Below are 12,093 nucleotides of genomic sequence, written 5' to 3' on the forward strand. Positions count from 1 at the left end.
AGTGTGCTTCCGTAGACCCTTAGAGAGAAGCCTCTGAAATTACCTGGAGGGAGGCGTAGATGATTGACTGCCTCTACAGTGGGACCAGCCTGGGTTTTATGTGCTCTACATTGGCTCCAATCAAAGATTGTACCCTTTCTCACTATTCTCTTGCCTTCGGCACTCGATCCGATGTTTTTTGAGCCATTACTTGTCATGCAGAGAAAAGCTAAATACTGAAGCAATAGGGATATCTCACACAGGAGGGCTATCTTTCTCTTGCTCTATTGAGAGGCAGCTGCCTGCAGTTCTCCCTGACATGCTTGGTCCTGAGTAAAAACAGAAAATGTACTCTTTTTTTCCTGCTACTAAGGCCTTGGTTAGAGTTCAAAAACGAAAATTGTAAAAGGTGGCAGAAGTGGAGCAAACACTGGCTGGCTCAATAATCAATCAGCATGCACAGACACTTTTCACCTCAACCCACCTTTGAAATAACTTCAGTCCAAATCAATATTACCTTGAAATTGTTACCAGTAAATTTTTGAGAGCAGCATTAAAATAAAACCAGGAAATTTTACAATAGCTCCTAAACACTCCCATAGTCAGTCACCTTTCGTGTCATTGTACAGACAGCTAGGTACTGACTATGCCAACTTCTAAGACCCCTGAACCTCAAAGGGCCTGCTCCTAGGATACCATTGATTGTCCTCCAAACAAAGCTGAGCCCCTACAAAGATTGTTATTCACCCATGACTTCAAGTGGTGTTTCCCACAGCAGAAAGTTTCTACTTTTTTATCATTCTTCCAATTAAGCACCTGCTATTCCAGTGCAGCGCATGATGAAGCTGAACTTCCAGTCTACCACAAATGGATTAGATGTTCTGCTTATAGAGTTATAAAATGTATAGATTTATAGATGGAGAAATTCTGCTGGAAAAGTCTCCATTTCTAATGATTCCGTATTTGGGAAGAAAGGTGTATCTTTGCAAGTCTACCATTATTCTACCACTGTGCCTTTAGCTCTCTGAAGAAACTGATGCAGAACTTCAGAGGCAATCATTGCACTGTTAGGGTCAAACAGTCAATGAAGAATCAAACAAATCAGAAAATACTGCTTCTCTCTGGACTTCCCCACATGCCTCACAGAGCTTTCAAAAGAGTGAGGAAAGGAAATGTCTTGAGCTGTTCAGCAGAATATTTCCATGAAGCATTTTTTTATAAATTATCCAATTATCATGTTTTAATTAACTTCTGTTAGGAGTCGGGGGAAATGTGAAGAAGGCCACAGGTGTCAAAGGACTGTGACAAGTAACAAATGGGATGAGGAGATCCTTCGAATGCTTCATCTTACCAATTATATTTTTGGCTGTTTCACAGAGAGCAATATATGGAAAGGCTGCAAATGTCCATGAAGCCTAGATGAGAATGATTATTGTTCCACCATGTGTATAAAATAAAATTAGTCCCTTCTGTGCCCAGAAAAGAAAAAGAGGAGAGAGAATAATGAAAAGAAGCGAGGACCTAATCATAATTTTTTTGGATGATTACCTGTTCATATCTTACCTAATTTGCTTCAACTATGTCAATGATTGCCAGACTTTTTAAATTATTTGAGGGTTAGAATTCTGAAATTTCAATTAAATTTTTTTCTTTGTAGATATTTTTTTCTTTCTATATGTTTAAACCCAATTCCTTGATGATTACTCAACTTAGAGCAGTTTCCTTAGATTTCTTTAACCCTGGACATCACTAATTCAGCATAACAGAAAAGAACATTGAAATATTTATAAGGACTAGAGAAATATAAACCTCATGAAATGTTAAAAAAAACACACAAAAACCTCCCTGGTTACTGCCATTTGAGAAAGAGAAGATACTTGAGAATAACTGGGAATATTTTTTTAATTAAAGACTTCTAAGTACCTAAAAGGGCTTTCTCTATACAACCATTTCTGTCTAAACCTTTTAAGATATTTATGACCATGCAGTCCATAGGACATACTGGGCGGTCAAAACTGCTTACTCTTCAAACATTCCAGGATTCCATGGTATAATAGGAAAAGCAGTACATGCTTCACCAATGATAACCTCTGATTTCAGTAAAGAACAAACAAAGGCTGTTTTATTAAATGATGGTTAGAGTCAAGATTTTCTAAAAGGACTAGACAAGTTTCCTAAAAAAGGTTAAAGAAATTATTTATTGCACTATATGCTGAAAGGAAATGGGACTATAAGAGCCAAGTATATTTCCACTGAAAATATAAGTGTTTCAGATGGCCTGTGTTCACAACTGCCAGGGGATTGCCAGGAAGTTACACTATTGCTAAATCAAGGAATTTTCCTGAGGAACAGAAAAAAAATTAATTGGCACCATTTCCGTGGAAACTCAACAGATTTTTTCAACTCAGTTTTCACATCTTGAAAAAATATAAGGAACATTCTGAGGACTTTGGATCACAAATAAAAGTTTCCATCAAAATACAGTTTGAAATCAATTTTCCCAAGTTGGTTTTGAAGTTAGAAAATGCAAGAGTGGTATAGCAGAAAATGCTGCTTCCATACCTGCACCTATTCCCAAAAGTGAGCCTCATGGGCCAGTCAAGGGTTTGTTCTTCACGTTGCAAGTCAGAGACCTGAATTTTGTCAGTGAGTTTGGACTTGGTCACAGTTTTGAAGTCGGAGTCATATTAACCAAGCTCATAGAGAACTAATCTGTAACCTTTATAGCCCCCAATTCCAACCTGTTAAATCTGTACATTCTAGTGACTAGATTCCTTCCCAGTGACTGGAATGCTTACATTCATTAGGCCTCTGCCAAATAATAAAGTGTCTATAAAAGAGAATTAGTAATTGGAAAACTACTAGGTAAGCATGATTAAATCAAAGGAGAATGGAGGAATTTGAGGACTGCTTCTTTAAGGATTTGGAAATGTCTGCTTAATTTTTCCTGCTCACAAAATAATATAATAGTCTAGAGTTAAGATTGCTCATATGTCCCAGACATGTTACATTTATTTTCTCTGTTACATTATTTTTTCTTGGGCAATGCCAAGGGGCCTTTTCTATCCTCACCAGAATCATCCCTATTTTATTCATGCAGTATCACCTCAGATCTGGTACATGGCAACTGATGAGATTTAGCCTTTTTAACATCTTAACTGCCACACAGATCTTGAGTCATATCCACAGCTCCCAGCCACACAGTTAAGTACTGAATTGCATGCAGGATATGTTGCTGTTGCTCTTAAAAAGTGAGCCATTTCTTTGAAGGAGGTATTTTGGGGGAGGGGGGTTAGGGGGGTAGAACACTACACCTTAACCAACTGCCTACACCAGTGACTCCCAACCTTAGATGAACATAAGAATTATTTGAAAGTTTCTAAAATGTGGTTGGCTGAGTCTGACCTTAGACATGGAATAAAAATAGAATACATGAGAATAATAATGAGCAATAATCTAAAAACCAACATACAAAAAACAAAATCTAACCAAAAGTAACTGTTTCAGAGGCATATTGTGGTCAAATTTGGCTTCTGAATGTATTTCCAAAATAATCTGTACAACATAGTCTTAATCTTTGCCATATTTAAACCCATGTTTCATGTAAAAATTTAAATCTCCAACCACTTTCTATTATGTAATTATATCATTTGCACTAATGACTTTTGCTATTATCATTTGTTAACGGGCTTTCTATCTCGTTTTCTTATTTGGAGACACATTTCTCTAAAAGTACAATTCTATCAAATGTGGAAGAATAAAAAAATATTGAAAGATTCATGTTACCATAAAAACATGAAAAAGAAGATACTTATGTGTGATAATGAAGACTATTTGGATGTGTTTAATAAGCAGGCAATGAATCTTCTCTGCTCAGCAAGTCTATCTGCTTGGCTCCTGTAAGCTTTGAGTTTGCATTTCCTGGTGCAGCCCCTGCCCAGTAGCTTCACTACAGATTGCACAGTTGTTATTGTCTGGTCTTCTCGGAGGGTGTTCGTGTTCATGCGAGAGATATAGTCAGAGAACAAATCTTGTGTGTTCTCTAAATGCCCAGCGCTGCGGCAGATTGATAAATGTTAAGTAATAAAATTTTCTGTAAGTAGGAGACCTGGGAAAATGTGAATAGTATTACTCTTATTTTTGAAAAGAAAATGCTGTTCTCTGAGGCATTTTCTTCAGGCTGTTTTTGCCGGTACTAGATATATTAAAAAGAAAAGAGGGAAAGTTATCAAATTGTGGTCATTTGTATTCCATAAAAGAATAATGGACTCAGTTCTCTTTTTCAGTATAACTTACATTTCCATTTATCATATTGTTCACAAAATCTTTTTTATTAAATTCATACCTGGAAAAACATTTTTAATAGCTGGGTTTTTGTTTAAATGGTGCTGTGTCTATAGCCCACAGTGTGGCCTCTCACAAATAAGTATTTGTGAAGTCAAGGCATCAATAAGACAGAGCTCTTAATAACAGTGAAAACAAAGACTGGGGGAAAAAAAGCAAATGCTAGAGTTTGGAACTAATCCAGCTAATTCTAAGACTGAAAAAGGAGATTGAAACAAATAAAATCAGTAGCCCACCAGAGCCTACCAGATCCACAGCTTTCACTTACACAGATGCTAATTTTTCAAAGCTTTTCCCTCTGCAGCTCTGGCCTTTCTGTGTACAAGTACATGCAGAGACTAGTCCTTTCAATAGAAAGTGAGGGGGACGGGATTTCATGTTACGTTTTGCATCCAAAGAGGCTCAAGTAAAGCTCTTTGATGGAAGGATGAGATGGTCAAGAAGAATTCTGTTAGTAATTTATACAGGGAGTTAATACTTTGCAGACCTGTTAGTACATAATGCCAAGGAATCATGTACCACCCACAGGTGACAACGCCACACTAGACACATCCTGCTAAGCCCTGGGATCTTGCACTGCGAACTACACATATCAAAAGTCCTCTGCAGTGCTAGAGCGGAAATCAAAATATGATCTGAACACAAGCAATAGACTCAAAGGATAAGTGAACACTAAATCTGAACATGATTCTATGGATTTCAAGAAGGATTAAAGAAGAGAACAAATAATATGAGAATGTAAAAACTTACTCCAGAGGAAAGAAGGAACTTTTCATCATGAAAACTCAGGATAATTATACTTCTACAAATATTTCTTTAATGAGTAAGATTGTTATATCTTCCACAAAAGTGCCAGAGTATCAACATGGAAATAATGGGAAATACACAGACACGAACACTAAGAACATTTCAACTAACAATGTATAACTTGAAATCTGAAGAACTTAATAAAATTGTGCCATTTTATAAAATGTTCTAAGGCAATAACTATAAAAAGTACATGAGCCATCAATGTCAGGCTTCAAAAAGGCTGAGAGAGGATGCAATCAATCATCAAAACAGAGAATGTAATTGGAGAAAGGTTTGTTCTCAATACATGGAAAGACCTAAAACAATCAGAAAACCTGGAGAACAGAGATCCAACTCCTGTATAAAAGTGTATTTAAAACAGGACTGACAATTACAAAAAATAATGTTGCTAAACGAAGCTGTGGAGAACCGGGGGTGGGAAATGGAATATGCAGACTCTTTGGGCTCACTGTGATCCAGGAGAAGTGAAGAAATTTACCCAGATTTAAAAGCACCCTATCAAATCGTTTAAAGTATAAAGCTGAAAAAATAATTCTCATGTATTAAGGAAATATTTTAACCTAGATTTTCTATTAAAAAATCAAAATCAATTTAAAAATTACATAATCTGTGTAACAAAAATTTGAATAAAAGAACTACACATTTTATTGAGAAAAGATTGTGACTTATGTTTATATTTAGTCAGAGATTTTGCCCATGTCAGAACAAAACAAATACACTTTTTAGGTATTTTGGGTTTTAGAAAGAATAACATTCTGTATCTTTATAAAAGTATTGCCCTCAAAATTTTCTAAGTAAATGACAGATTAAGCAAATAAATAGATCAAAAAAGGAGTCATGGTGTTAAAGAATTTGTAGTGAATAATTAATTTACTGAAACACAATATTCAATTTAAATAATTATTATAAATTCACTTATCAACCATGTGAATGTAAAATATTGGTAATAAATAATAAGTATATAATACAACAAATAATGGTACTGTAGTAATATGAATCTAATTCTCAAATACTATAAAAATGTCTAGAAACTAGGAGAAAATGAAAAAGATAAAATCATACCATTTTATTTGTGACTGCTAATAAAAAAAAGGTAAAAAAATTCTGAAATTTAGAGAAGTAATCATTATTTTAAAATAAATAGAACATATACTTTCCAAATCACTTAACATTATATAACTATTTATAAATATCTACTATATATGCATTATGTTAGGTATTATATATATAGTTTTTATAACAAAAGTCAGAAACTATCATTAAAGGCAAAAAAGGAAGTACACAAAACCAGATTGTGTATAAGAGCAGCAGTTATGACAATACCCCTTGTAAACGTGTCAAGCATCCTCACAGAGCAGTAGCAATCATTTAGGACAAATGGCACTGTGTTAAGCATTTCTATACAATAGCTCATTAAGTTCTCACTGCTATCTTATGTGTAGATACTATTTTCCTTTTTTTTAGGATTGGCTATGTAACTAAGGTCAGTCACCTACTGTACTGTTTTTTCCAGGTAAACATACTAATAACTTTATGACTTCCTGGGCTTTTGCCACAAAGTGCGTCACACACATTAGATCCTTTAACCCTTGGAATAACCCTGTGAGGAAAGTATTATTTAGCTTCATTTTATAGACAAAGAAACTGATGTTTAGAGAGGTGAGGTGAAGCCAAGCTGATTTGCATCCATGCCTGCAGGGTATATTATGCTATAATGTTCTTTTCTATAAAAGATAGATTCAAATTTGGATAACAGACAAAATCAAACTACATTCTGTTTAAAAAACAAAACAAACAACACATTGCCATTCTGGCTAGTGTGGTTCAGTGGTTGAACACCAACCTGGGAACCAAAAGGTCACTGGTTTGATTCCCAGTCAGGGCACATGCCTGGGGTATGGGCCAGGTCCCCAGCTGGGGACGTGCGGGAAGCAATGGATTAATGTTTCTCTTCCCCTTTCTCCTTCCCTTCCCCTAGCTCTAAAAAGTAAATAATATCTTTAAAAATAACATGTTTAAAAAATAACATCAATACAAATACTAAATAAAATTTTAATTTAATGGTAATGATTACTTAACGAAACATAAGTAGAAACAGAAATAAAGTTGTTTCAATCTTAATTTTAGAAAAAATAGAATTCAAGGTGAACATATTCATTAGACAAAGAAAATCATTCTATTTATTTAAATTTAAAATCCAAACAAAAGCATGTCATTCATGTACTTTTATGTGGCAAATATTAAAGCATTAAAATATTTAAACAAAATGTGACAGACTGAATGAAACTGACAAAACTACAGTAGTAGTGAGAGGTTATAAATACATTGAATCTTTGAAAAAGTAGTAAAAATGCAAAAATATAAATAAAAGAGGTATGTAAAAATTATGATGCCTGTACTTAATATACTATATACTTTTCAATATCTATAATTATACATGATAATATGCTAGCTGATAAAATAAACTTAATAATATATGACCTATTCAACCTACTTTCTGCTCTCAATACAATATTTAAAGTATTAATAACAGAATTTTAATAAAAACTGAGAAAATTCTAAAAAACTCTGAAAGCAAAGAGAAAATGAAACACAATCGGCTGCTTAGAAAACAACCATAAAAACTGTCTCTATAAGCAGAGGCAACATCAAAGCCTTAACGCTGTGGTTATTACAGAAGAAAAGTAAAACAAGGGAACTAGACACACGAGTAAAAACTTATGGAATGAAGCCAGTGAAATAGCTTTCATGAAAGTTGAAAATAACGGTAGAATTGAAAGAATTCACATGTGAAAACACAAGAAATGTTGATGAAATCTAAACGTTTATTTTTTACATTTTGTTTTTTATTTAATCTTTATTGTAATTTTTCCCGTTACCATTTAGTCCCCTTAATCCCCCTTCCACAGCAATCACCACAGTGTTGTCCATGTCCATAAGTCCCTTTTTGTCTTTGCTCAATCCTTCCACACCCTTACCACCCCCCACTAGCTGTTATCCTGCTTTCCATCTATGAGTCTGTCCCCATTTTCCTTGTTAGATCAGTGCATAAGATTCGACATGTGCGTGAATTCACATGTTAATTGTCTTTCTCTGACTAACTTATTTCACTTAGCATAATTTTCTCCAGGCTCATCCAGATAGTTAAAAAGGGTAAAACTTTCTTCTTTTTTACTGACAATTAATATCCCATTGTGTAAATATCATAATTGTTTTAGCCACTCATCTACTGATGGACACTTGGCCTGCTTCCATATTTTGGTGATTGTAAATAATGCTACAGTGAACATAGGAGTGCTTATGCTCTTTCAAATTACTGTTTTGGGTTCCTTCAGATATATTCCCAGAAGTGAGATTGCTGGGTCAAAAAACAGATCCATTTTTAACTTATTGAGGTATCTCCATACTGCTTTCCACAGTGGCTGCACCAATCTGCATTCCCACCAACAGTGCAAAAGGGATCCCTTTTCTCCACATCCTCACCAGCACTAGTTTTTTGTTGATTTATCAATGATAGCTATTCTGACAGATGTGAGATGATATCTCATTGTGGTTTTAATTTGCATTTCTCTGAAGATTAGTGACGTTGCGCATCTTTTCATGTGTATTGGCCCTCTGCATGTCCTTTTGGAGAAATGTCTGTTCAGATCCTTTGACCATTTTCTAACTGGTTGGGGTTTTTTTTTTGGTGTTGAGTTTTATAAGCTCTATATAAATTTTGGATATTAACCCTTTAACAGATGTATCAGTGAATATGTTCTCCCACTCTATGGGTTATATTTTTATTTAGTTGATGGTTCCCTTTGCTGTGCAAAACCTTTTTAGTTTGTTGTAATCCTATTTGTTAATTCTTTCTTCTGTTTCCCTTACCTGGGTAGATATATCTGATAAAATATTGCTAGAAGCAATTTCTGAGATTTTGCTGCCTATGTTTCTTTCTATGATTTTTATGGCTTCAGGTCTAACATTTAAGTCTTTGATCCATCTTGAATTTACTCATTTGTGTGGCATAAGAACATGGTCTAGTTTCATTTTTCTGCACATATCTGTTCAATTTTCCCAACACCATTTATTAATAAACTATCTGTAGCCCATTGTATGTGCTTGCTTCCTCTGTCAAATATTAATTGACTATAACAGTATGGGTTTATTTCTGGGCTCCCTATTCTGTTCCACTGATTTATGTATCTTTTTTTATGCCAGTACCAGGCTGTTTTGATTACTATGGCCTTGTAGTATACTTTGATATTAGGTAGCATGATTTCTCCACTTTGATCTTCTTTCTCAGGATTGCTGATAATGGGGAGGCTGTGCATGTGTTTGGTCAAGCAGTATATGGGAAACCTCTGTATCTTCTACTCACTTCTACTCACTTAAAACTGCTCTAAATAATAAAGTATATTTCTAAAATAAATTAATTTATATTTAAAAACTATGTCAGTTGGTAAAAGGAGTTTCTAAAATATTACTAACTAATAACTCAGGAATGTTTTAACTCAAAATGCAATCAGGGACAAAATTTGCCACTTAGTTATTTCAAACTCAAGTAAAAGAATTTTTCTCCTATATGAACCACCTGATGTGGTAGAAATATTAATGTAATGTGCTCATTATTTCATTAAGAAAAGTATATGATAATCAAAATTAATGATGAAAAAGACATATATCATTACTGTTCAACTATTCATAATTTTTGAAAATCCTACAGACTAAAAAGGATGATGTTTTTTGATGTGATTAGGAATATCTTACTAGTTCAAGGGTAGAGCTTTTCTCCTTAAGTTTAGGAAAAAGATAAAGATGCTTATTATCAACATTTTTACTCACCTTTATACTGAAAGGTTCTAACAACTGGAATGACATGAATGTAAAATAAAAAGTGTACCTCTTGGGAAAGAGAGCATATTTTTCAGTATTTTTAGATTATATACCTACATACCTAGAAAGCATGACAAAATCAACTACAAGATTCCTAAAAGTTATTTAAAATGGTTAAATATAATTCAGAAATAATTTGTTTTTTTATGTACCAGCAATAATAATCTGAAGACATCATGAAAGAAAAATAACTTATTCACTCTGCAATGGAAACACAAACAATTCCCAATAAAAAGAGAGAGGCACATCCTTTTCCTAGACAGGTAGATAAATAGTCTAAGTTCTTAAAATGATTTATGGATTTAAGAAAACCCCAATTATTTTGAAAGGATTAAAAGAATTTATTTTTCCCCTGGGGAAAGAGACAACAGTTTGGAAGACTGCTTCTAATTCACAAAGAAAACAAGCAAACAATCAAATAAATAAATAAATAGGGCTCAGATTAGGCAACATTTAGAAAAATAAAAAGATTAAGGTAGCACCTCTTGCTATATATCTTATTAAATTCTGCTACTTACACAGCGCTTAAATCTATATTATTTAACATTACATCAGCATGACAATCACTAGCAGCAAAAGAAGGGTTTAAATCTTAAAACTAAGGTTTTGTGCTTTTTTTAACTTAAATAATGCAAAGTATTAGCAAAAGTGCAATAGAACAGGCCCTCATTCACCATCCCAGTAAGACTGAAAATAGCAACACACTTCCAGGAAAGGAGATTGGTACTGATTATTAATAGCTTTGCAAGGATTTAAACTGAAAATTATCCTTTTGGAAATCTATTCTAAGATAATTAACAGCATAACAGCCAATGATTTATGTAAAAGACTTTTAAACAATAATAATATATATTGTAGTAAGAATAAAAAACTGACAACAGTAGCAGAATGGCTAAGTACTTCATGGATCATACAAACTTTTTAGATATAATATAGAAAAAAACACATTTCAAAGAATATTTAGTGGCATGTAAACATTCTTAGGGTATATGAATAAAAAAAGACAGACAGCAGGAAACAATATCAGTTTAAGCCCAATTTAGGAAAAATAAAAGAAATATACACTTAAAAAGGAGAAACACTAAAATGTTGACAGTCTTTATCTCTAAAGAATGTAATATGAATGATCATCATTTTGTCTTTTGGTGCTTTTCTTTATATTCTAAGTAGTGGGGAAAAGGTCATGTTTTAAATCCCCAACAATTAAAGTGAAACAGCAAAGAATGTGTTGTTAATGAAAAAATTATTCAGATGCATGTCAAAATTATTCAGATGACTTTATTCAGGGCCACTATGGTTTAAGTACAGGACCAATGCAATGCAGTTTTGCAATAAAAGACATCGGTTTCATCTGAACACAAAAGGAAAAGTGAGAGTTTATAGCCACGCAACAGAGTGTGTGGGACAGGCAGCGGATGGATGGAAAATCACTAAGAGAAAACATCAGAGGTAAGGGACATTCTAGCTATGTTGACCTAATAGGATTCCTGCTAAAGGTTGGCAGGTGATCAGACATTACCTGGGAGATGGTGGAAGATAAGGAAGCAGATCAGATATGGAGGTTGATCAGATATCAAGGGTGTGAGATTCTGGCAAAACCTCTTTAGTATGTTGATTCTTGTGAGAATTAGGTACCACAAAGACAAAAATGGAGGTGTAAAAGGTAAAGCTTAGTTGGAAAAGGACTCAGCGGAGACTGACCAAAGTTTAATCAAGGAGAGACACTGTTATGTGACAGCCTAAGTTAAGGAAATATGGAGACTTACTTGCTTGTCAATTACAAATAAATCAACATTCCAGGTATCTATTAGTCTGCCCATGTGGACCTGAGCTTATTTACCCCCCCCCAATACCCTAGCTATGGAAAAAAAATAACTTCAGACTTAAAACTTGATCACTAGTTCTTTAAGTCCTATTATTGACAAGTTCTTCCCAGTTGCTCACAAAATACTTTGGTGAGATGGTACAGTATGATATGGCATGGTTTGGAGTGGCATGTATTCCATGGAGAAACCCATTAGCAAAGTGAGAGATGTTTTCTTATTGTGAAAACGATATAGTATTATTATGGAGTGTTGGAAA

General features: G+C 34.0%; 1 protein-coding gene across 4 annotated transcripts in view; it reads left to right on the forward strand.

The window, feature by feature from the left end:
- Positions 1-12,093, forward strand: part of BANK1 (B cell scaffold protein with ankyrin repeats 1) — a 305,662-nt gene that overhangs the window by 273,764 nt on the left and 19,805 nt on the right. The gene's annotated exons all lie outside the window — the stretch shown is intronic.

Source organism: Phyllostomus hastatus, unplaced genomic scaffold (genome assembly GCF_019186645.2).
Source record: "Phyllostomus hastatus isolate PE091 unplaced genomic scaffold, TTU_PhHast_1.1 phas_scaffold_39, whole genome shotgun sequence".
In the NCBI taxonomy this organism is placed as follows: domain Eukaryota; kingdom Metazoa; phylum Chordata; class Mammalia; order Chiroptera; family Phyllostomidae; genus Phyllostomus; species Phyllostomus hastatus.